This window comes from Eleutherodactylus coqui, chromosome 4 (genome assembly GCF_035609145.1).
Source record: "Eleutherodactylus coqui strain aEleCoq1 chromosome 4, aEleCoq1.hap1, whole genome shotgun sequence".
NCBI lineage: Eukaryota > Metazoa > Chordata > Amphibia > Anura > Eleutherodactylidae > Eleutherodactylus > Eleutherodactylus coqui.
The window spans coordinates 265,542,770-265,565,681 of record NC_089840.1 but is presented as its reverse complement, the minus strand read 5'-3'; the positions used below and the strand labels follow the sequence as shown (position 1 = coordinate 265,565,681).

At 47.1% G+C, this 22,912-nt stretch overlaps 1 protein-coding gene across 3 annotated transcripts in view; it reads right to left on the bottom strand.

Annotated features, from left to right (window-relative positions):
- FOXJ2 (forkhead box J2) overlaps window positions 1-1,814 on the bottom strand; it is a 31,640-nt gene extending 29,826 nt beyond the window's left edge. For all 3 annotated transcript variants that reach the window (XM_066601229.1, XM_066601231.1, XM_066601230.1), the window contains exon 1: window positions 1,662-1,814. The gene's annotated coding sequence lies outside the window, so the exon portion shown is untranslated. The remainder of the gene's footprint in view (window positions 1-1,661) is intronic.
- Window positions 1,815-22,912: the final 21,098 nt, after the last annotated feature.

The following is a 22,912-nucleotide window of genomic DNA, read 5'->3' as shown; positions in this document are numbered from 1 at the left end:
CCTTTCTGACTCCCCAGCACCTGCTTGTCTTTCTTCCTTACGCTCCCAGCTCCTGCTCCCTTCCTAACCCCACATGACCAGCACTTGCCTGCCTGTCCCATTAAACCAAGACCCATTACCTTGCCTGCCTCCCCTCAACTTGCCTGCTTACCAACCTCGTGCAAAAAAGAACTTTACTGATTGTTCTTCTATACCAGCACTTGCTTGCCCACCTGCACCACTATACACGCAACACGTCCGTTGCCTGTCGTACTATATCAGCAATTGCTTGCTTGTCTGTTCCTCCTTGCCAAGCACTTGCTTGCTTATATCACATTCCTAACATCTGCTTGCCTGTCTTCCTTGCATTCCTATATTCTGCACCCCTACCAATCTCACATAACCAACATTTGCTTGCCCCATTAAACACAGACCCAGTTCGCATGACTTCCCGCTTCCCCTGCTTACCTACCTATAGCACACTACATGCAACAACTCCCCTGCTTGTCTCATTACACCAGCAACTGCTTGCTTGCCTGCCCTACATTACAAAGCACTTGCTCGCTTGCCAATACCACATTGCCAGTAGCTGCTTGCTCCCCTGCGAGCAACACATCACCAGTTTTTGCTTGCCTTATTAAACGCAGACCTAGTTTGCCTGCCTTACCGCCTCCCCATCCCCTGCTTGCCCACCTGCACCACTGTGCATACAACACATTGCCTGCCTGTGTTACTATACCAGCAACAGCTTCCTTGCCTGCCCTTCATTACCCACTTGCTTGCTTACACATTACTAGCACCTGCTTTCCTGCCTTCCTCACATTCCTATCTTCTGCTCCCCTGCCAACTCCACATATCCGACACTAACTTGCCCCCTTAAACACAAACCTAGTTTGCCTGCCTTCCTGCTTGCCTATCTGCGCTACTATGCATGCAACAATTCCTGCTTGTCTCACTATACCAGCAACTGCTTGCTTTCCTGCCCTTCAGACCAAAGCACCCACTAGCTTGCCTACTCCACAATCCCAACACCTGCCTGCCCGCTTGCCCCGTCAAACCAAGACCCATTACAGCAACTTGCCAGCCAACTTAACCCCACATACATGCAAAACCTCCCCTGCTTGTCCCGCTGTACATTTCGCTGCCCGTCTGCCCTATCGTTACCATCTCCATTACTTTGCTGTCGCCCACTTTTCCGGACTACCCATAGCCTGGCAGTCTCCGTACGTGTCTGCGCCGTATTGTCCGCCCTTATGCGCCTGCTCCGTGTTCTCATTGTCTGCCGGTGCCACACTGTCAGTGCCCGCCGTCACATTTTCAGTACATTTCAGTCTGCCAGTGTCTGCCTGTGCCAGACGTCTGAGTGCCTTCATCTCGCCTTGGCAGTGTTTGTACCGTCTGCCCGTTTACCCGTCAGTGCCAGACACGTCAGCTGCCCCCCGTCAGTCGTCCTTCTACCTGTAATGGCTATATGTTTGTGGCTCTAGAAGTGCTGTCACTGAGTACGGGCGTCAGTGCCCACACCTTGCCACCGTGCGGCGTGTGTTTAGCTGTCACCGTGCGGCGTGTACCTGCCCTGGCGTGTTGATATATGTACGTGTGTCTATAATTATCCGCATGTGAACACATCTGTCTGTATCTGTCACTTCTGTCTCTACGTCTCCCCTTTGCTCCCTCCTCACCCTGCTTCCCCTCCTGTTGTCTCTGACACTTTGCGCCTCCTCTCTTGGTCTCTTCTTGGGGGGTCGCCCCCTCTCCTCTGCACAGGCTGGGGAGGGGGGAGAGGCAGATTTCTGATGGAGGGGGTGGGGGGATCCAGACAGATAGAGGAGGACTTTCTGCTTCCTGCAGGGTTGGGTTTTCTTCCGGGCCATAAGTCTGAAAAAGGAGGGGAAGACGAGAAAGAGAGGAGGAAGGAGGGAGGAAGAGCGAGGGGAGGGGAGCGAGCAGGAAGACAGCAGCATGCACAGGCAATGCCAGACCGCTCGCTTCTGATGGCTCCTTTTAGCCGTCTTTTGACGATAAATGGCGGAGAAGGTTAAAGATACGGCCGTAATGACCAATAATTGCAAATTAGTACAGTCGTTGTCGAAAATGGCTGATACTGATGTAGCAGAGCTGGGTTTGTCACTGAACTGGTTCTTTTTGTGCATTGTGATAACTTTCTATAAGGGACCTCTCACATGGGACAGAATTGTCTGCGGCGCAAATGCGGATTTTGTCAATTAGTGCAGATTTTGTTGTGTTTTTGACTACGGAACTTCTTGCAATTTTTCCCGCAAACGTAAATTACAGAATTACTATTCCTCTATGTTAGAAATTACGTTTTTAATACCGCAGTAGAACGCTTTTCCTCAGCGGAATTTAATCTCGCGGTTTTGAAGTAAAGATGCGCAAAGTTTTTAACAGGCGCGGAATTCATAGGGATATTGTGACGCAGAAATATCTGCATGGACTAATTACGTCCTGTGCAAAACCCAATACGTCATGTGATAGCGGGTTGTGACAGATGACAAACTTGACTCTGCTACATGTCAGATTCCAAACTATAAGATGGCAATGTCTTACCATGCGTTGTTGACATACTCAGCTCTACTATATTTGACCCATCTACTAAAAATGATCACTTTTGACAAATTCTCCTTAGATTGGGGTGATGACAAAAGCGAGCTCTACTGCATGCAACAAACCTACCATACATTGTGCTAACTAACTAACTTCCCTCGCTTGACAAACTCACCATTAATTTAGCGAACTGACATTTTCGGCTCTACTACATTTGTCAAAATTACCATTAACTGCATCAGACCAACCTACCAGAAAATGGGGTAAATGTCAAACTCCACTCTGCTGCATCTGCCAATAAATTAGGCTAAGTGACAAATGCTCTGCAACATCTCATAAAAATGCTGTAAATCGTGCGTATTGACATACTCAGCTCTGCTGCATCTGACAAACCTACCAAATATTGTGCGGAATGACAAACCTCACTCTGCTGCAAAGCTTGATTTTGCTACACCTCAATGAAATTACATACTCAGCTCTGCTGCCTCTGACAAATTGCTCCAAGGCCTTATTCATATCAGTGTTTTTTCATGCGGCTATTTAGGCGCGTTTATACGTTGGTTTCCAATGTATTCGCTCAGATGACCGATTTTTTTTGCCACGTGACCGAAATCGGCGACCGAACTTATACGCTGCCGGAAAATATAGGTCTTGCCCTATCTTTTGACCGATATACGCTGGCGGCTCCCATAGACTCCTATGGGAGCTGCAAAAAAAGGGAGATTAGCAGCGTCCAACGCAGGGAAAAGCTTACAGGTGCCTCTATTTAGTCATTAGAAGTCATTCCGAGGATTTATGCCGCCTGAGACAATTGATCACCACGACACGCTCTCTAACAATCATGGTACTTACGGAACGAACATGAAATGACGTATGATAGCCGCAATCATCAGAAAATACGTAATATTGGTCAGACCGTGCTATGTGTGGTCACATTTATACAAAATGCATCTTCCTGTGATCGATCTGACAACATTTGCCCAAAGATGTGACGCCTTTACAGTTATTGTACTTTAGTAAAAGTTGCAGAGTGGCGCAAACGTACGAGGCAGCCATGTTACTGTTGCATTGAGTATCCATCCTGTTCTAGTATCACTAGCTGAGTGTTCGTACCCAAAGAGTGGTCATAAATGGCTGCACATCCAAGTGGAAGAATGTATCAAGTGGGAACCACAAGGCTCTGTCCTGGGCCCAGGGTTATAAATGTTCTGGAGGAGGGAATTGATGGGAAGCTGATCAAATTTGCCGACGACACAAAGAGGGATGGCTAAGGCTGCTTCCACACAGGCGACAAGATAACGCTGCGCAAAAATCAAAGCAATATCGCATCTGTGTTCTGTGCGATATTGTTGCGTTTTCGCGTGGCAATATCACTATTTCGTGTCGCTACAAAGTTGCACTAGCCAATCAGAGCCAGCACTCGATGAACCATTCACAACCATTCATTGAATGACTTAGCCAATGTCGCTCAGCCAATCAGAGTCAGTGCCCGATGAACCAATTACAGCCATTCATTAAATGACTGTGATTGGTTCATCGAGTGCTGTCGCTCAGCCAATAAGAACAGAGCTTCCTAGAGGCGGGGTTTTTCAAAATCCTGACCAGGAAGCTATGTATGCAGGAGAATTTCAATCAAGTCCCGGACAGCTTTGAGAGACATGCACTGGAGCTGGACAGCGGATCTTAGGTGATATATTTCTTTTAGTTTTTTTTAGGCAGCTAAGTCTTATTACAGTAGGATTTCCTACTGTAAACGTTGCATCGCACCGCACGAAAACCGCATTTTCATGCGATGCAACAGAAAGGAAGGGACAATAGGGAAACATTGGCCTCAAAACTTCACAAATCGTGGCTGTATAGAGCTTGCCGTGATTTTGTATTCTTGCAACGTAGCAGCCTGCAAAACACCGCTTGTGTGAAAGGACCCATTGTAAAGCATGGGCTTCACATACATGCAAGCTGTAGCACTGTCGTTTTGCGAGAAAGTCGTGCAATTTTGACGCCTGTGTGGAAGCGGCCTAACACTAGAGAAAAGAGAGAGAACATTCAAAATGATCTAGACAAGCTTGAACAGCGGGTGGCGACTAACAGAATGGTATAAAACAAGGGGAAATGCAAGGTTCTACATCTGGGCAAGAAAAATGAAAAAAAGCACATACAGAATGGGAGGAACTGGGCTAAGCAGCAGCACATGTGAAAAAGACTTGGGTATATTAATAGATCACAGACTGAGCATGAGTCAACAATGTGATGCAGCAGACAAAAAGGCAAACACAGCTCTGGGATGTATGAAGAGAAGCGTAGAGTCTAGATCACGTGAGGTAATTATCCCCTCTACTCTTCTTTAGTCAGACCTCATCTGGAATACTGTGTCCAGTTCTGGGCACCCCAATTGTAAAAAGCCAGACAACTTGGAGCAAGTTAAGGGAAGAGTTACCAAATCATGCAAATCATGTCCTATGAGGAACGGTTAAAGGATCTGTGAATGTTTAGGCTGAGAGGAGACATAATAGCTGTCTACAAATATCTGAAGGGCTGTCACAGGGCAAAGGAATTGTTAGGCTGTAATTTCTGCAAGGCCTGACATGTATTACAGCAGGGGTGTTAAACTTATTTTCACCGAGGGCCACATCAGCATTATGGTTGACTTCAAAGGGCAGTTTACAAGGGCTCATTGACTAAGGTGTACATAAGACATACAGCTGAATCCCCATTGATTTGCATTGGGGTATGCAGACACATATGAAAAAAATGCAACATGTCCTATTTTGGTCTGTATTATTGGCTAAAGTTGCCCACTAAAGTCAATGGGATCATGTAGTGTAGAGGTGCACTACAGAGAATGACCTGTAGGGGGCAACAGACAGTCTGGTGCCTGAGACAAGGGAAAAACACCCACAGGTGTGGTCAGTAAGTAGGATAAAGGTGTTTGTTCCTACTACAGTCAGGGGTGAAGTGGGCTGCAAGCAAGAGGCAGGTCCAGTGAGAGGGACCTGGGTTGTGAGCCAGAAGCAGGTCCAGTGAGAGGGACCTGGGTTGTGAGCCAGAGGCAGGTCCAGTGAGAGGGACCTGGGCTGTGAGCCAGAGGCAGGTCCAGTGAGAGGGCCCTGGGTTGTGAGGCAGAGGCAGGTCCAGTGAGAGGGCCCTGGGTTGTGAGCCAGAGGAAGGTCCAGTGAGAGGGACCTGGGTTGTGAGCCAGAGGCAGGTCCAGTGAGAGGGACCTGGGTTGTGAGCCAGAGGCAGGTCCAGTGAGAGGGGCCTGGGTTGTGAGCCAGAGGCAGGTCCAGTAAGAGGGGCCCGGGTTGTGAGCCAGAGGCAGGTCCAGTGAGAGGGGCCCGGGTTGTGAGCCAGAGGCAGGTCCAGGGAGAGGGACCCGGGTTGTGAGCCAGAGGCAGGTCCAGTGAGAGGGACCCGGGTTGTGAGCCAGAGGCAGGTCCAGGGAGAGGACTGTTATTGAACTTTATGAAACAAAAGGACATTTAAGTTTATTTGATGAAGTGCTGTGCTGGAGCAAGATGATATTGCTGTGAAAGTGAAAATAAATAGGAAATTGGAGTTTAACCCTTTGGTCTCTACCTGTGATGTGAGCGAATGATCTCTGGGTTGCTACAGTAGATATACACTGAATATGTGATATGTACATATTCATTGCATACTGACGCATGAAGGCAGAAGAAGTCTATGTGACCTTTTTCCATTTTTTCCCCTAAATGTAACGACTCCCTAACATGGCTTTGGCACTCTATGCACTATGATGGGGTTTCTCCCCTTCCACCTCTTTATCACTGAGCTTCCTAACTTGGCAGGTGGCTAGTGTGCTGGGTAGGGGTGGCAAAGGTGTGCCACCGCCTGTGAAGGGCTGCACAGAGCGGTGTGGAGGTGTGCCGGAGCTGAGAATCCAAGATGGCACCTGACCCATGTGCTGGAGCCCTCCCCTCTGCCAAGCGCTGGTTGTGTTCTCCGAGGAAAGAGGAGAGCTGGTCCTTCTTCATCCAGACGTCTTTGCGGGCCACATAAAATGACACAGTGGGTTGGAATTGGCCCGCGGGCCTTGAGTTTCATGCGTCTCTTATAGCATTCTTATGTAATATGACGCTAATTGTGGTAAAGTGCTATAAAGGGTTAATCATATTGCGGCAAACGGATTACATTTAGTTCGCCAAATTTCTTGGGTGCAAAAGTCACAATCTTGTCACAATGTTTAATGGTTGACCCTTTTACTCCCCCCTCCCCCCCCCTCAAAAAAGTGGGTGGGGCCTATCATATGAGGGTGTGACCTAGGCAATTTACAATTCTTTATGCCTCTGGCATAAATTATAGCTGCAGCCTACCACAATTTATAGCTGGGGTGGGTTTCAGCCTGGTACATGCAGGTGCAACCAAAAGCAGTACATTTATTAACCCCTTAAGGATGCAGCCCTTTTCTTTTTCTTTTTCGGTTTTTCCTCCCCACTTTCAAAACATCTGAACTCTTTTAATTATCCATCAACGTAGCCGTATGAGGGCTGGTTTTATTATTTTTGCGGGACGAGTTGTATTTTTCAGTGGTACTAAAAAACGTTGGAGTGAGATAGAAAAAAAAATGCAATTCTGCCAGCTTTGGGGTGGGGGTGGGGTCTTGTTTTCACAGCATACAAAGTGCGTCAAAAAAGACACTAACTTTTTTTTTTTTTTTAACGGGTATTTCCAATATCTTTTGGATGATTTTTCTTTTTTCTCCGTCGCTGTACTTCTGTGAGGGCTCCTGTGGTTTCTGCTGGTAACATTTTGGAGTTCATGTGACCTTTTTGATCAGCTTTTATTAAATTTTTCTTGGAGCCGAGGGGACAAAAAAAAAAAAGCGCAATTCTGGAGTTATGTTTTTTTTTTTTCTGACGACTTTCACCATGGCGGATAAATAATGCATTACTTTGATAGATCAGACTTTTACAGATGCAGCGATACCAAAAATGCTTTCATTTTTTCAAATAATCTATAAAAGTTTACTTTTTTTTTTTTTTTAGTCCTTATGAGGGACTTGAACTTGCAATCATTTGATTGTTCGTAGAGCATTATGCAATATCACAGTATTGCATTATATCGTGTTCTGACAGGCCACAGTTATGGCTTGATAGTCGTTAGCCAAGGAAGCCCTGGAGGACTTCAGAAGGCCTCCAGCTGCCATGGGAACAGAACAGCATAACAATTGGGGCATTTGGAGGGTTTACAGCCACGATCAGCATCAGCGCTGATCATGGCTGTTGTGGGTGGGTGTCTGCTATCACAGACAGCCGGCACCCACCTTATATGGAATGGGATCGGCTCACGATCCTGCTTCATATAAACCTGTAAACCCAGCTAGTATTGCAGCTCATCTCCCACTCACTTCAGTCCAGTTGAACTGCAATACCACACACAACCATATGGATAAGGGTGGCACTGTGTTTGCAAGAAATCAGCCATCTTTTTTAAGCCTGGACAACCCCTTTTAATATATTTTTGGGTACTGATATTTGCGCAAAATTTATTTGGATCAATGTACAAAATGGCGCTTTAAGTAAATATGCCCCAAGGACTGCATAAGTGGGCAGGGCCAAGGATTATGCATATTAATGGCAGATCTCTTTTAAGTTTGGCGCTTTTTTGGCAAGTTCAGACAATTTGTGACACAAGTAGGGGAAACAAAACAGTTACAGAAGTTATCCAATGTCGCCCTCAAGGGGCCACAAGTGTGAATTACATCACATCACATAAGATGAAACTATTATAACAGTATATAATATAGCTGCAGGTGGGCAAACTACAATATCCAGAGCCCAGCAGCAAAATACCGTCCTCAGGGGGTCCAGCATGATGGGTTCCCAGCGTTACCTGCTGACAAGAATCATACAGATGTAAGGTGACCCTGGATCGAAAAATAGGACCCTGAAAGGAACGCAAGGCAGTAAATCAGTACTAAAAAAGATATTGCCTGAAAAGGCAAAAAATAGCCCAAGAATATACATTCCTAGCTGGCGGTATACGAAAAATGAATATGGTTTATTGAAATGTAAGTAAGGAAAAACACACATACAGTAATGCTCGAAAGTTTGTGAACCCTTCAGTATTTACATGCATTTGTGCATCCCCATTGACTTCTATGGGGACTTGTGGTGCACAAATGCACAGGAGAATTGAGTGTGCTGCAGGTTTTTTTGCACTTATGGTTGGCATTGATTACTGTTTACAGCAGTAGAGTTTTCTTGCGCCCCGGCTGGTAAATCATGGGAAAGTGAGAACACAGAGGAGGGCGAGAAGAAAACCCAAAGAGCCGCATCGCTCTAACAATCGCTGCTTCTGCCTCACTTAACTCTGTAGTTGCTCTGTTAGGAATTGAAAGGCTTTTTGTGTAAAACTCGTACCAGAAGAATTGCACCAAATCCCAAATCTTGGGAACGTTTTCAGGACATTTTCTATTTTTTCATAGGGAATGATATTGTTGACCACATCTCTCCATTGGTCCACAGTTGGAGGCCGGCTGTCCATCCATTTCATCACCACCACCGCTTTGCGTGCCAAAAAAAGCGTTTTTCATAATAAAATCTGTGCAGAGTGTTGTCATTGTTTGGTGTCCAGAAGTGTCAGTAAACAAATCTCTGGGACTATCATTACCGGAACCCCACAACATTACTAAGCCAATCAGTCACTTCGCACCAAAAGGTTTGAATCTCAGTGCATCCCCAGATCATATGTATAAAATCAGCATCAGGTACAGAACACCTATGACATTGGGGATTGGTCTGACTACCCACCAACTACAAAACATGCATGACATTGGGCATTTGTCCGATTACCCACCAACTGCAGTCTTTTGGGAGTAATGTAGCACTGACTCCGGATTCTTACACTCTGCTTTTGAGGCGCTGGGGTCGGCTTATTTTTAAGTCGAGGGGAAACTGTAGTGGCCCAGTACATGCTTTTCTGGCCCCCTTCATAATGTCATACATGTAATGTCTTGTGTTGATGCGCTGTGAAAAACTGCCGTGTCATTCTGTTACGTGTGATGCACAGCTGCAGCAAATGAGAGGTTAAAGGGGTTGTCCCGCGGCAGCAAGTGGGTCTATACACTTCTGTATGGCCATATTAATGCACTTTGTAATGTACATTGTGCATTAATTATGAGCCATACAGAAGTTATAAGAAGTTTTTCACTTACCTGCTCCGTTGCTAGCGTCCTCGTTTCCATGGAGCCCGTCTAATTTTCGGCGTCTAATGGCCAAATTAGACACGCTTGCGCAGTCCGGGTCTTCTTCTTTTCTCAATGGGGCCGCTCGTGCAGGAGGCCGGCTCCGTGTAGCTCCGCCCCGTCACGTGCCGATTCCAGCCAATCAGGAGGCTGGAATCGGCAATGGACCGCACAGAAGCCCTGCGGTCCACCGAGAGAGAAGATCCCGGCGGCCATCTTCAGCAGGTAAGTAAGAAGTCACCGGAGCGCGGGGATTCAGGTAAGTGCTGTGCGGTGTTCTTTTTTAACCCCTGCATCGGGGTTGTCTCGCGCCGAACGGGGGGGGGGGGGGGGGGGGGGTTTGAAAAAAAAAAAAACCCGTTTCGGCGCGGGACAACCCCTTTAATGTCTGGTGTGAGCTGACTGGTGATAGAAATTTCTATCCTTTCACTTGGTATGAGTGAAGGTATAAATGTGGATTCTTGAGAGTGTGAAAGAGTCTTCCATCTTGAGTTCCATCTGATAGAGTAAAGCACAGAGGCACATGAGGGCACCTTCAGCCCTCGTGTATTGAAGATGGAGGAGGAGGACAAATTCCCCGGAGAGCCTGCTTCTATGAAGAGAGAGTGAGCCCCCCAGAGAGAGAGTGAGCAGCAAATGAATGCATTCTTTCAAGGCCTAGTGCAGAGGTACTCATTCATAATTGTTTCACACTCGAGTGTCCTGTAGTCTGGGACTGCCAGGTGGAGCTACTCTACTTTTATTGTTCACATTCCAGCGTCGTGAAGTCTGTGTCCTGCTGAATGGAGGTACGCGTATTTTTATTTAGTCACACACAGGCGTCCTGAAGTCTGAGCCTGCCATGTGGAGGTACTCTAGCTAATCAAATTCCTGCACTTCTCAAATCTGTAATCTGTGCCTTGTGTATTGCTGAAATTACATTAAGTAAAGTTGCTCCAGGCCTTGACCGCTCTTAGGGTCCCGAGGTACTTTATCACAGTCTATGGCTCAATTATTTCCCCGCCGATGTTCATGCTGGTGGGTACCGGAACGGTGGCGTCAGCCGTGAAAAACTCTTTCCCTGTTCTACCGTCTATTAGGCATCCCTATCCTAGGGGTGTCTGGAAGAGGCCCAGCGCTGCCCTGGCCTTGGCTGTGTGCGTTCCTCTAGGAGGGAGCGTGGTAAGTGCCGCCGTGACAAGCCAGCATCTTGCCCTCTCAGCTCCTCAGCATATGCCATGTGTTCGGGGTCACCCTACGGGACACTGCATAATTACCTGAAAGACTCCACCAAACCATTAGGGACCTAACATCTATGATTTGGAAGGAGAACCTCCTTTTGGCAACAATGGATGCTTCAATATTATATACAAATATAAGCCATGATTTAGGCATTGCATGCGTAGTACTCCAGAGTTGGGGTCCCACAGCAGTAGTATTGCTACCTCATGTAAAGTCTGTATATATTTCTATTTGTGCAAAATTATGTGTAATTATGTGTGTATATGACTTTAAGTAGTCAATAATGTGTTAATATATAGTGTTTCCACCACCTAACGTGGCATGACTGTGCATAGTGCACCATAACCTGCTTTCACGCGTGTCAATCACCCCTAGATAGCTTGAGGATTGGTCAGTTGGCTTGTCCATAGCTTACTATTGGCAGACAGGCAAGGTATAAAAGACAGACAGCAGGTGGGGTTAGCCAGTCTAATCCTGGAGTCCATGGAGAAAAGACAGCCAGAGATAGAGACTGAGCGTTACAAGGAGAACACCTTTACAAAGTCTTCTAGGAGTGTCTAGTCCAAGCCTGGAGAGAGTCTAGTCTAGAGCAACCTGAGATAGAAATCAGGGAGGAACAGGGAGACCATCTACAGTAGCCAGTGCTGTGGGAAGCTAGAACATCTAAGTGTGAGTACCTGGATACCAAGAATTGTTATGAGAGAAGACTGTATAGCAGAGAGAGACAGAGTTAACAAAGAAGAGAGAAAGGAAAAAAGCACAGAGGAGAAAAGGAAGAAAATCAAGGTTATGCTGACGTGTTAGTAGGGGAGACGAACAGTAGCGAGACACCAGTTAACCCTTTCTAGTCCCCGTTCACTAACTAAGTCTATAGTGAATGATGCACATGAAGTCTGTGATCTAAACAGGGTCACCGCAATGTGCTCGATGTAAATGAGACGAAGATTCTTCACTTAAAGTTTGGAATTGTTCTCATCTATAGTCTGCTTTCTGAAGGGCTTCTCACCACCTACAACTTTATTTCATGTTGTGCTCAATCACAGGATTACATCCAGAGAACGCGTTTCAGTTCAAAACGAACCTTGTTGACCTCGATACTACATCCTTCCAGCTTCCCTTAAAAACATACCCAATTAAAAAAACACCCAAGATTTAACCCCTTGGTATTCATTTGAGAGTGCTAACCGTCTGGCCCCTTCAGACTGAACAAAATGCGCTGCTTACAGCTTTCTATTAACTGATACATTGCATATAAATATTGCAGTCAAATTATTATGCATTGGTTATTCTTATACAATAAATACATAAGATTCAGAATTTATTCCTATAGTGATAAACAGCAACTTAATATATAGAAAAAAATTCATAAGAAAATTTCATAAAGAACATTCAATATGCCAGAACTTTTGCCATAATTAAGTCAATATACATATATTAAACTTATCACATTAAAACCTAGTTATTATCCACCAGGTCCCCCCCCAGGGACCGCGGGGATGAAGAAATCCTCTGCCACAGTTGTGATGCTATCCCATTTCTTTCAATCGGGCCGGTACCGCTGCAGCTCCATTGAAAGCAGTGGGTTGTAGGCAACCCCTACAGCAATGATTCTCGGGAAGGGATTAAAATATAAGCCCTTCCCTGAAAATAATGGCTAGCTGTAAAAAAAAAAGTAAAAAAATGTATATATATATACTCACCTAGAAGAGCTGTCTGGCAGTTCTCTTCTGTGTTCTGGAGGCCAGGGATTGAAAAATCCCTGCCTCCAGAAAGCACTGGTCTCATTGGCTGAGTGCTCAGCCAATCACAGGCAGCCCTCAGCCATTCATCAATGAAACTATCAGGTGTCATTATTATCATCACCGAAATCCAAGAAGGTGAATTTAAACAATCGCCCATGAGGTTGTAATACTAGACTTCATAGCTGGGCTCTTATAAGGAGGCCAGTATGAGAAATTAGGCAAAAATGGAAACATCCTTGAACATTACTATTTCTACTTTACAAATTGGAAGGAGCTGGAAGTTGTAAAATTGGCATCTCCAATCACCATCCAACAAGAGTCCTTGGAGTCAAACACAAACCAGACAACCCAAGTCTCTTATGGTGAGGCCTGTAGAGAGACGATTCTGGAGATGTTCCAGCAGGTCTTTTACGATGTGGATCCAGTAATCAACATCAAGATCTGAATCCAACTATTTCCCGATGAGGTCTTAATACTGATGCGTTCTGATCTTTCTAGATTTTCCATTAGTTTCATGATTGGTACAGTAATCGTTCCCTTGGAAATATCTTCAAGTAGAACATTCCCGTTACAATTGTTGATGCTGCTGATGACCATGTAAGTTCTTGTATGGGCAGGTCAAAGATCAGTTAAAAATGTCAGGGGTTGCATGAGCAGGTCAATTAGGTGAAAAGATGTCTATTCCCTCAGCAGTTGTCAAATTTGTTAAAATCCTTTAACATTGTTCAAATTTAGCCAGAGACCCCCTGTGTCTTGACTTTGTTTTTTACTAGAGATGAGCGAGCACCAAAATGCTCGGGTGCTCGTTACTCAGGACGAAATTATCGCGATGCTCGGGGGTTCGTTTCGAGTAACGAACCCCATTGAAGTCAATGGGCGACCCGAGCATTTTTGTATTTCGCCGATGCTCGCTAAGGTTTTCATGTGTGAAAATCTGGGCAATTCAAGAAAGTGATGGGAACGACACAGCAACGGATAGGGCAGGCGAGGGGCTACGTGTTGGGCTGCATCTCAAGTTCACAGGTCCCACTATTAAGCCACAATACCGGCAAGAGTGGGCCCCCCCCCCCTCCCAACAACTTTTACTTCTGAAAAGCCCTCATTAGCAATGCATACCTTAGCTAAGCACCACACTATCTCCAACAAAGCACAATCACTGCCTGCATGACACTCCACTGCCACTTCTCCTGGGTTACATGCTGCCCAACCCCCCCGCATGACCCAGTGTCCACAGCGCACACCAAAGTGTCCCTGCGCAGCCTTCAGCTGCCCTCATGCCACACCACCCTCATGTCTATTTATAAGTGCGTCTGCCATGAGGAGGAACCGCAGGCACACACTGCAGAGGGTTGGCACGGCTAGGCAGCGACCCTCTTTAAAAGGGGTGGGGCGATAGCCCACAATGCTGTACAGAAGCAATGAGAAATATAATCCTGTGCCACCGCCATCAGGAGCTGCACACGTGGGCATAGCAATGGGGAACCTATGTGCCACACACTATTCATTCTGTCAAGGTGTTTGCATGCCCCAGTCAGACCGGGCTTTTTAATTCATAGACACAGGCAGGTACAACTCCCTATTGTGAAGTCCCTGTGGACCGACAGCATGGGTGGCTCCCTGGAACCCACCGGCGGTACATAAAAATATCCCATTGCAGTGCCCATCACAGCGGAGGTAGTAATGTCATGTTTAATGCAGGTGGGCTTCGGCCCACACTGCATGCCCCAGTCAGACTGGGGTTCTTTAGAAGTGGAAACAGATGCATTTATAATTCCCTGTGGACCCACAGCATGGGTGGCTCCCTGGAACCCACCGGCGGTACATAAAAATATCTCATTGCATTGCCCAACACAGCTGAGGTAGTAATGTCGTGCTTAATGCAGGTGGGCTTCGGCCCACACTGCATGCCCCAGTCAGACTGGTAATATGTACCTTAACAGTAACCTCGTTGGTGGTAATGTGGTGGTGACTGCGGACCTGGTAGCGCGGTTTTATGTAGTTGGTTTTCGGAATGTGGCCAGGATTAAGTGGGCCGTGGTGGGGGGATGGTGGTGGTGCTCTCTTGTTGTGTCGTTAAAGGTGAAATTCTTGGACTGCCACCAGACGGACCAATGCAAAGGTATTTGCCAAGAATGTTTTCATTGTTGGAGGAGGAGGGGGATGTTTTGGAGGCACTATGTGTCCTCTACACGTGTCCGTGGTTATATGCACGTTAACAGTAACAGCGTTGGTGGGAAATGGCCTCGCCGCCATCATGTCTTTGTGAAGCCTCTGTTTCCACACCCCAGTGACATACCATTAGCAGCGGTATAGGCAGAGCCCAGAATTATTAACATTTCAGCGGTAGCATTAGAGACAGGCCCCACTAACATATCACTAGCAGCAGTATAGGGGGAGCGCAGTCTTAGTTCCATTTCAGTAATAGTAGCACTCAAGACAGGCCCCAGTAACATTCCCATTGCAGCAGTTTAGGGAGATAACAGTCTCTTTCACATTTCAGTAGCTGCAGTATAGACAAGGCCCCAGTTACATTTATGTAGCTAAAGTGTAGGCCAACCCCACACACCTTTCTGTACCATGAGTGCAGGCGAAGAACATAGAAATTACTATGATTACACTGTAGGTGAGGGCCCAAAAAAATTGGTGTACCAACAGTACTAATGTACCTTAGAAAAAATTGGCCATGCCCAACCGAGATGGCAGGTGAAACCCATTAATCGCTTTGGTTAATGTGGCTTAAGTGGTAACTAGGCCTGGAGGCAGCCCAGTTGAACGAAAAATTGGTTCAAGTTAAAGTTTCAACGCTTTTAAGAGCATTGAAACGTATAAAAATTGTTTAGAAAAATTATATGAGTGAGCCTTGTGGCCCTAAGAAAAATTGCCCGTTCGGCGTGATTACGTGAGGTTCCAGGGGGAGGAGCAGGAGGAGGAGGAGGAATATTATACACAGATTGATGAAGCAGAAATGTCCCCGTTTTGGATGGTGAGAGAGAACGATGCTTCCATCCGCGGGTGCAGCCTACGTATTGCTTAGGTATCGCTGCTGTCCGCTGGTGGAGAAGAGAAGTCTGGGGAAATCCAGGCTTTGTTCATCTTGATGAGTGTTAGCCTGTCGGCACTGTCGGTTGACAGGCGGGTACGCTTATCTGTGATGATTCCCCCAGCCGCACTAAACACCCTCTCTGACAAGACGCTTGCCGCAGGACAAGCAAGCACCTCCAGGGCATACAGCGCGAGTTCAGGCCAAGTGTCCAGCTTCGACACCCAGTAGTTGTAGGTGGCAGAGAGAGGCGTCACGGAGGACGGTCGTGCGATCGGCTACGTACTCCCTCACCATCCTTTTACAGTGCTCCCGCCGACTCAGCCGTGACTGGGGAGCGGTGACACAGTCTTGCTGGGGAGCCATAAAGCTGTCCAGGGCCTTAAAGACTGTTGCCCTGCCTGTGCTGTACATGCTGCTCGATCTCCGCACCTCCCCTGCTACCTGGCCCTCGGAACTGCGCCTTCTGCCACTAGCGCTGTCGGATGGGAATTTTACCATCAGCTTGTCCGCCAGGGTCCTGTGGTATAGCAACACTCTCGAACCCCTTTCCTCTTCGGGAATGAGAGTGGAAAGGTTCTCCTTATACCGTGGGTCGAGCAGTGTGTACACCCAGTAATCCGTAGTGGCCAGAATGCGTGTAACGTGAGGGTCACGAGAAAGGCATCCTAACATGAAGCCAGCCATGTGTGCCAGGGTACCTGTACGCAACACATGGCTGTCTTCACTAGGAAGATCACTTTCAGGATCCTCCTCCTCCTCCTCCTCCTCAGGCCATACATGCTGAAAGGATGACAGGCAAGCAGCATGGGTACCGTCAGCAGTGGGCCAAGCTGTCTCTTCCCCCTCCTCCTCATCCTCCTCATGCTCCTCCTCTTCCTCCTGAACGCGCTGAGATATAGACAGGAGGGTGCTCTGACTATCCAGCGACATACTGTCTTCCCCCGGCTCTGTTTCCGAGTGCAAAGCGTCTGCCTTTATGCTTTGCAGGGAACTTCTCAAGATGCATAGCAGAGGAATGGTGACGCTAATGATTGCAGCATCGCCGCTCACCACCTGGGTAGACTGCTCAAAGTTTCGAAGGACCTGGCAGATGTCTGCCAACCAGGCCCACTCTTCTGAAAATAATTGAAGAGGCTGACTCCCACTGCGCCGCCCATGTTGGAGTTGGTATTCCACTATAGCTCTACGCTGCTCATAGAGCCTGGCCAACATGTGGAGCGTAGAGTTCCACCGTGTGGGCACGTCGCACAGCAGTCGGTGCACTGGCAGATTAAACCGATGTTGCAGGGTCCGCAGGGTGGCAGCGTCCATGTGGGACTTGCGGAAATGTGCGCAGAGCCGGCGCACCTTTACCAGCAGGTCTGACAAGCGTGGGTAGCTTTTCAGAAAGCACTGAACCACCAAATTAAAGACGTGGGCCAGGCATGGCACGTGCGTGAGGCTGCCGAGCTGCAGAGCCGCCACCAGGTTACGGCCGTTGTCACACACGACCATGCCCGGTTGGAGGCTCAGCGGCGCAAGCCAGCGGTCGGTCTGCTCTGTCAGACCCTGCAGCAGTTCGTGGGCCGTGTGCCTCTTATCTCCTAAGCTGAGTAGTTTCAGCACGGCCTGCTGACGCTTGCCCACCGCTGTGCTGCCACGCCGCGCGACACCGACTGCTGGCGACGTGCTGCTGCTGCTGACACATCTTGATTGCGAGACAGAGGTTGCGTTGGAGGAGGAGGAGGAGGAGGGTGCTTTAGTGGAGGAAGCATACACCGCCGCAGATACCACCACCGAGCTGGGGCCCGCAATTCTGGGGGTGGGTAGGACGTGAACGGTCCCAGGCTCTGACTCTGTCCCAGCCTCCACTAAATTCACCCAATGTGCCGTCAGGGAGATGTAGTGGCCCTGCCCGCCTGTGCTTGTCCACGTGTCCGTTGTTAAGTGGACCTTGGCAGTAACCGCGTTGGTGAGGGCGCGTACAATGTTGCGGGAGATGTGGTCGTGCAGGGCTGGGACGGCACATCGGGAAAAGTAGTGGCGACTGGGAACTGAGCAGCGCGGGGCCGCCGCCGCCATCATACTTTTGAAGGACTCCGTTTCCACAACCCTATACGGCAGCATCTCAAGGCTGATAAATTTGGCTATGTGGACGGTTAACGCTTGAGCGTGCGGGTGCGTGGCGGCGTACTTGCGCTTGCGCTCAAACACTTGCGCTAGCGACGGCTGGACGGTGCGGTGCGAGACATTGGTGGATGGGGCCGAGGACAGCGGAGGTGAGGGTGTGGGTGCAGGCCAGGAGACGGTAGTGCCTGTGTCCTCAGAGCGGGGTTGGATCTCAGTGGCAGGTTGGGGCACAGGGGGAGAGGCAGCGGTGCAAACCGGAGGCGGTGAACGGCCTTCGTCCCACCTTGTGGGGTGCTTGGCCATCATATGTCTGCGCATGCTGGTGGTGGTGAGGCTGTTGGTGATGGCTCCCCGGCTGATCTTGGCGCGACAAAGGTTGCACACCACTGTTCGTCGGTCGTCAGGCGTCTCTGTGAAAAACTGCCAGACCTTAGAGCACCTTGGCCTCTGCAGGGTGGCATGGCGCGAGGGTGCGCTTTGGGAAACAGTTGGTGGATTATTCGGTCTGGCCCTGCCTCTACCCCTGGCCACCGCACTGCCTCTTGTAACCTGCCCTGCTGCTGCCCTTGCCTCCCCCTCTGAAGACCTGTCCTGAGTAGGCGTTGCAAACAAGGTGGGGTCAGTCACCTCATCGTCCTGCTGCTCTTCCTCCGAATCCTCTGTGCGCTCCTCCCTCGGACTTACTGCCCTTACTACTACCTCACCGATAGACAACTGTGTCTCATCGTCATCGTCCTCCTCACCCACTGAAAGGTCTTGAGACAGTTGCCGGAAGTCCCCAGCCTCATCCCCCGGACCCCGGGAACTTTCCAATGGTTGGGCATCAGTGACGATAAACTCCTCTGGTGGGAGAGGAACCACTGCTGCCCAATCTGAGCAGGGGCCCGAGAACAGTTCCTGGGAGTCTTCCCGCTCCTGAGCATGTGTCATTGTAGTGGAGTGAGGAGGCTGGGAGGAAGGAGGAGCAGCAGACAGAGGATTCGGAATTGCAGCAGTGGACGGCGCAGAACTGTGGGTGGACCATAGGTTGCTCGAAGCACTTTCTGCCATCCACGACAGGACCTGCTCACACTGCTCATTTTCTAATAAAGGTCTCCCGCGTGGACCCATTAATTGTGCGATGAATGTGGGGACGCCAGAAACGTGCCTCTCTCCTAATCGCGCAGCAGTCGGCTGCGATACACCTGGATCAGGAGTTCGGCCTGTGCCCACACCCTCACTTGGCCCTCCGCGTCCTCGGCCGCGTCCACGTCCTCTAGGCCTACCCCTACCCCTCAGCATGCTGTATTACCAGTGATTTGATTTCCCAGCCAGGAAATAAATTGGCGCAAGCCTGCTGTTAAACTTAGCTGGCTGCGTATGATTTTTGTTTACGTTCTCCACCCAGCACACACGTACCCAGAACGCTGAGGACTGTCAGAGGCAGGCCAAATAGAAATTTTTCCCTTTTTTTTCAAGGAAAGGCCCACTGCGTATATTCAATCAATAATAAATGTGTTGTGGTGGCCCTGCAAATGTGTCACAGAACTGCAGTGTTGCAGAGTTATTAACTACAGCAGAGCGGTGATTTCCCAGGCAGGAAATAAATTGGCGCAAGCCTGCAGGCCAAATAGAAATTTTTCCCTTTTTTTTCAAGGAAAGGCCCACTGCGTATATACAATCATTAATAAATGTGTTGTGGTGGCCCTGCAAATGTGTCACAGAACTGCAGTGTTGCAGAGTTATTAACTAAAGCAGAGCGGTGATTTCCCAGGCAGAAAATAAATTGGCGCAAGCCTGCTGTTAATCTTAGCTGGCTGCGTATGATTTTTGTTTACGTTCTCCACCCAGCACACACGTACCCAGAACACTGAGGACTGTCAGAGGCAGGCCAAATAGAAATTTTTCCCTTTTTTTTCAAGGAAAGGCCCACTGCGTATATTCAATCAATAATAAATGTGTTGTGGTGGCCCTGCAAATGTGTCACAGAACTGCAGTGTTGCAGAGTTATTAACTACAGCAGAGCGGTGATTTCCCAGGCAGGAAATAAATTGGCGCAAGCCTGCAGGCCAAATAGAAATTTTTCCCTTTTTTTTCAAGGAAAGGCCCACTGCGTATATTCAATCATTAATAAATGTGTTGTGGTGGCCCTGCAAATGTGTCACAGAACTGCAGTGTTGCAGAGTTATTAACTAAAGCAGAGCGGTGATTTCCCAGGCAGAAAATAAATTGGCGCAAGCCTGCTGTTAATCTTAGCTGGCTGCGTATGATTTTTGTTTACGTTCTCCACCCAGCACACACGTACCCAGAACACTGAGGACTGTCAGAGGCAGGCCAAATAGAAATTTTTCCCTTTTTTTTCAAGGAAAGGCCCACTGCGTATATTCAATCAATAATAAATGTGTTGTGGTGGCCCTGCAAATGTGTCACAGAACTGCAGTGTTGCAGAGTTATTAACTACAGCAGAGCGGTGATTTCCCAGGCAGGAAATAAATTGGCGCAAGCCTGCAGGCCAAATAGAAATTTTTCCCTTTTTTTTCAAGGAAAGGCCCACTGCGTATATTCAATCAATAATAAATGTGTTGTGGTCGCCCTGCAAATGTGTCACAGAACTGCAGTGTTGCAGAGTTATTAACCCCTTAGTGACGAAGCCTGTTTGCGCCTTAGTGACGGAGCCAAATTTTGGAAATCTGACATGCGTCGTTCAACGTAGCATAACTCCATAAAGGCTTTACATATCCAAGTGATTCTGACATTGTTTTTTCGCCACATGTTGTACTTCATTTAGGTTGTAAAAAGAGACCGATATAATTTGTGTATATTTATTAAAAGTACCAATATTGGAAAAATTTTGAAAAAATTGTCATTTTTTCACATTTTCAACCGTAATAGCTCAAATATGTCCAAACATACTGTACAAAATTTTGATAAGATATGTATTTCCATCTGTTTACTTTATTCTGAATGCACACTTGAAAAACTTTTGTGTTTTTTTAACCATTTAGAGGACATACAAATTTAACATTACTTTTCAGCATTTTGAGGAACACTTTGCTTTCCTGCACCAAACCAAGTTTGCAAAGGCTCATAAGTGTCAGAATAATAGATACCCCCTCAAATGACCCCATTTTAAAAACTACACCCCTTAGTGTATTCACTGAGGGGTGTCATGAGTATTTTGACCCCACCAGTTTTTTTCAGGAATTAATTCAATTTAGAGGAGAAAAAATAAAATTTCATATTTTTGCAAATATGTCATTTTAAAGACATATTTTTTTCCTATAGAGCCCATGAAAATGAGGATTTACACACCAAAATGGATACCCCCGTTTCTCCCGTGTTCAGAAACATACCCATTGTGGCCCTAATCTTATGTCTGGATGCACAACGGGACCCAAAATGAAAGGAGTAGTCGGTGTCTTTCAGAACATAAATTTTGCTTGAAGGCGTTTTAGGCCCCATAGCACTTTTGTAGAGCTCTTGAGCGGCCAAAACCAAAGAGAGCCCCCACCAGTGACTCCATTTTGAAAACTAGACCCCTTAACGAATTTATCTAGGGGTGTACTGCCCATTTTGACCCCACAGTTTTTGAATGAATTCAAGCCAAGCAAAAGGAAAAAATTGTGATTTTCGTTCTTTTGTCAATTCTGTCATTTTAAAAACAGCTTTTTTTGTACAGCACACACATGAATGAAGCCTTGCACCCCAAAATGGATACCCCTGTTTCTCCCGTGTTCAGAGACATACCCATTGTGGCCCTAATCTTATGTCTGGATGCACAACGGGGACCAAAACCAAAGGAGTAGTCGGTGTCTTTCAGAACATAAATTTTCCTTGAAGGCGTTTTAGGCCCCATAGCACATTTGTAGAGCTCTTGAGTGGCCAAAACCAAAGAGAACCCCCACAAATGACCCCATTTTGAAAACTAGACCCCTTAACGAATTTATCTAGGGGTGTACTGCCCATTTTGACCCCACAGTTTTTGAAAGAATTGAAGCAAAGCAAAAGGAAAAAATTGTGATTTTCGTTTTTTTGTCAATTCTGTCATTTTAAAAACAGCTTTTTTTGTACAGCACACACATGAATGAAGACTTGCAGCCCAAAATAGATACCCCAGTTTGTCCCGTGTTCAGAAAGATACCTATTGTGGCCCTAATCTTTTGTCTGGATGCACAACGGGGCCCAAAATGAAAGGAGTAATCGGTGGCTTTCAGAACAAAAATTTAGCATGAAGGTGATTTAGGCCCCATTGCCTACTTGTAGAGCCCTTGAGCGGCCAAAACGACAGAGAGCCCCCACAAATGACCCCATTTTGAAAACTAGACCCCCTAACGAATTTATCTAGGGGTGTACTGTGTATTTTTACACTACAATTTTTGAATAAATCTAAGCAAAGCAGTAGGAGAAAAATTACAATTTTCATTATTTCGGCAGTTGTATCAATTTAAAAACTGTTTTTTTTGTACAGCACACATAGGAATGAAGACTTTCACCCCAAAATGGATACCCCCGTTTGTCCCGTGTTCAGAACCATAACCCTTGTAACCCTAATCTACTTAAAGGACACATGGCTAGGCCTATAATGGATGGAGCACCCGTTGGATTTCAGGGTACAACGGTATAAATTCCAGGCCCCATTGCCCACTTATAGAGCCATTGAGCGTCCAAAACGATAAAACCCCCCCACAAATGACCCCATTTTAAAAACTAGACCCCTTAATGAATTCATCTAGGGGTGTATTGCGTATTTTGACCCCACAGTATTTGAATAAATCTAAGCAAAGCAGAAGGAAAAAATTACGATTTTCATTTTTTTGTCAATTTTGTCAATTTAAAAACTGTTTTTTTTTGTACAGTGTACATAGGAATGAAGACGTTCACCCCAAAATGGGTACCCCCGTTTGTCCCTTGTTCAGAAACATACCCATTGTGGCCCTAATCTACTTACAGGAAACATGGCAAGGCCTATAATGGAGGGAACACCCATTGGATTGCAGGGCACAACTGAATACATTCCAGGCCCCATTGCCCACTTGTACGGAATAAAAATTGACACCTTAAAAAAATATC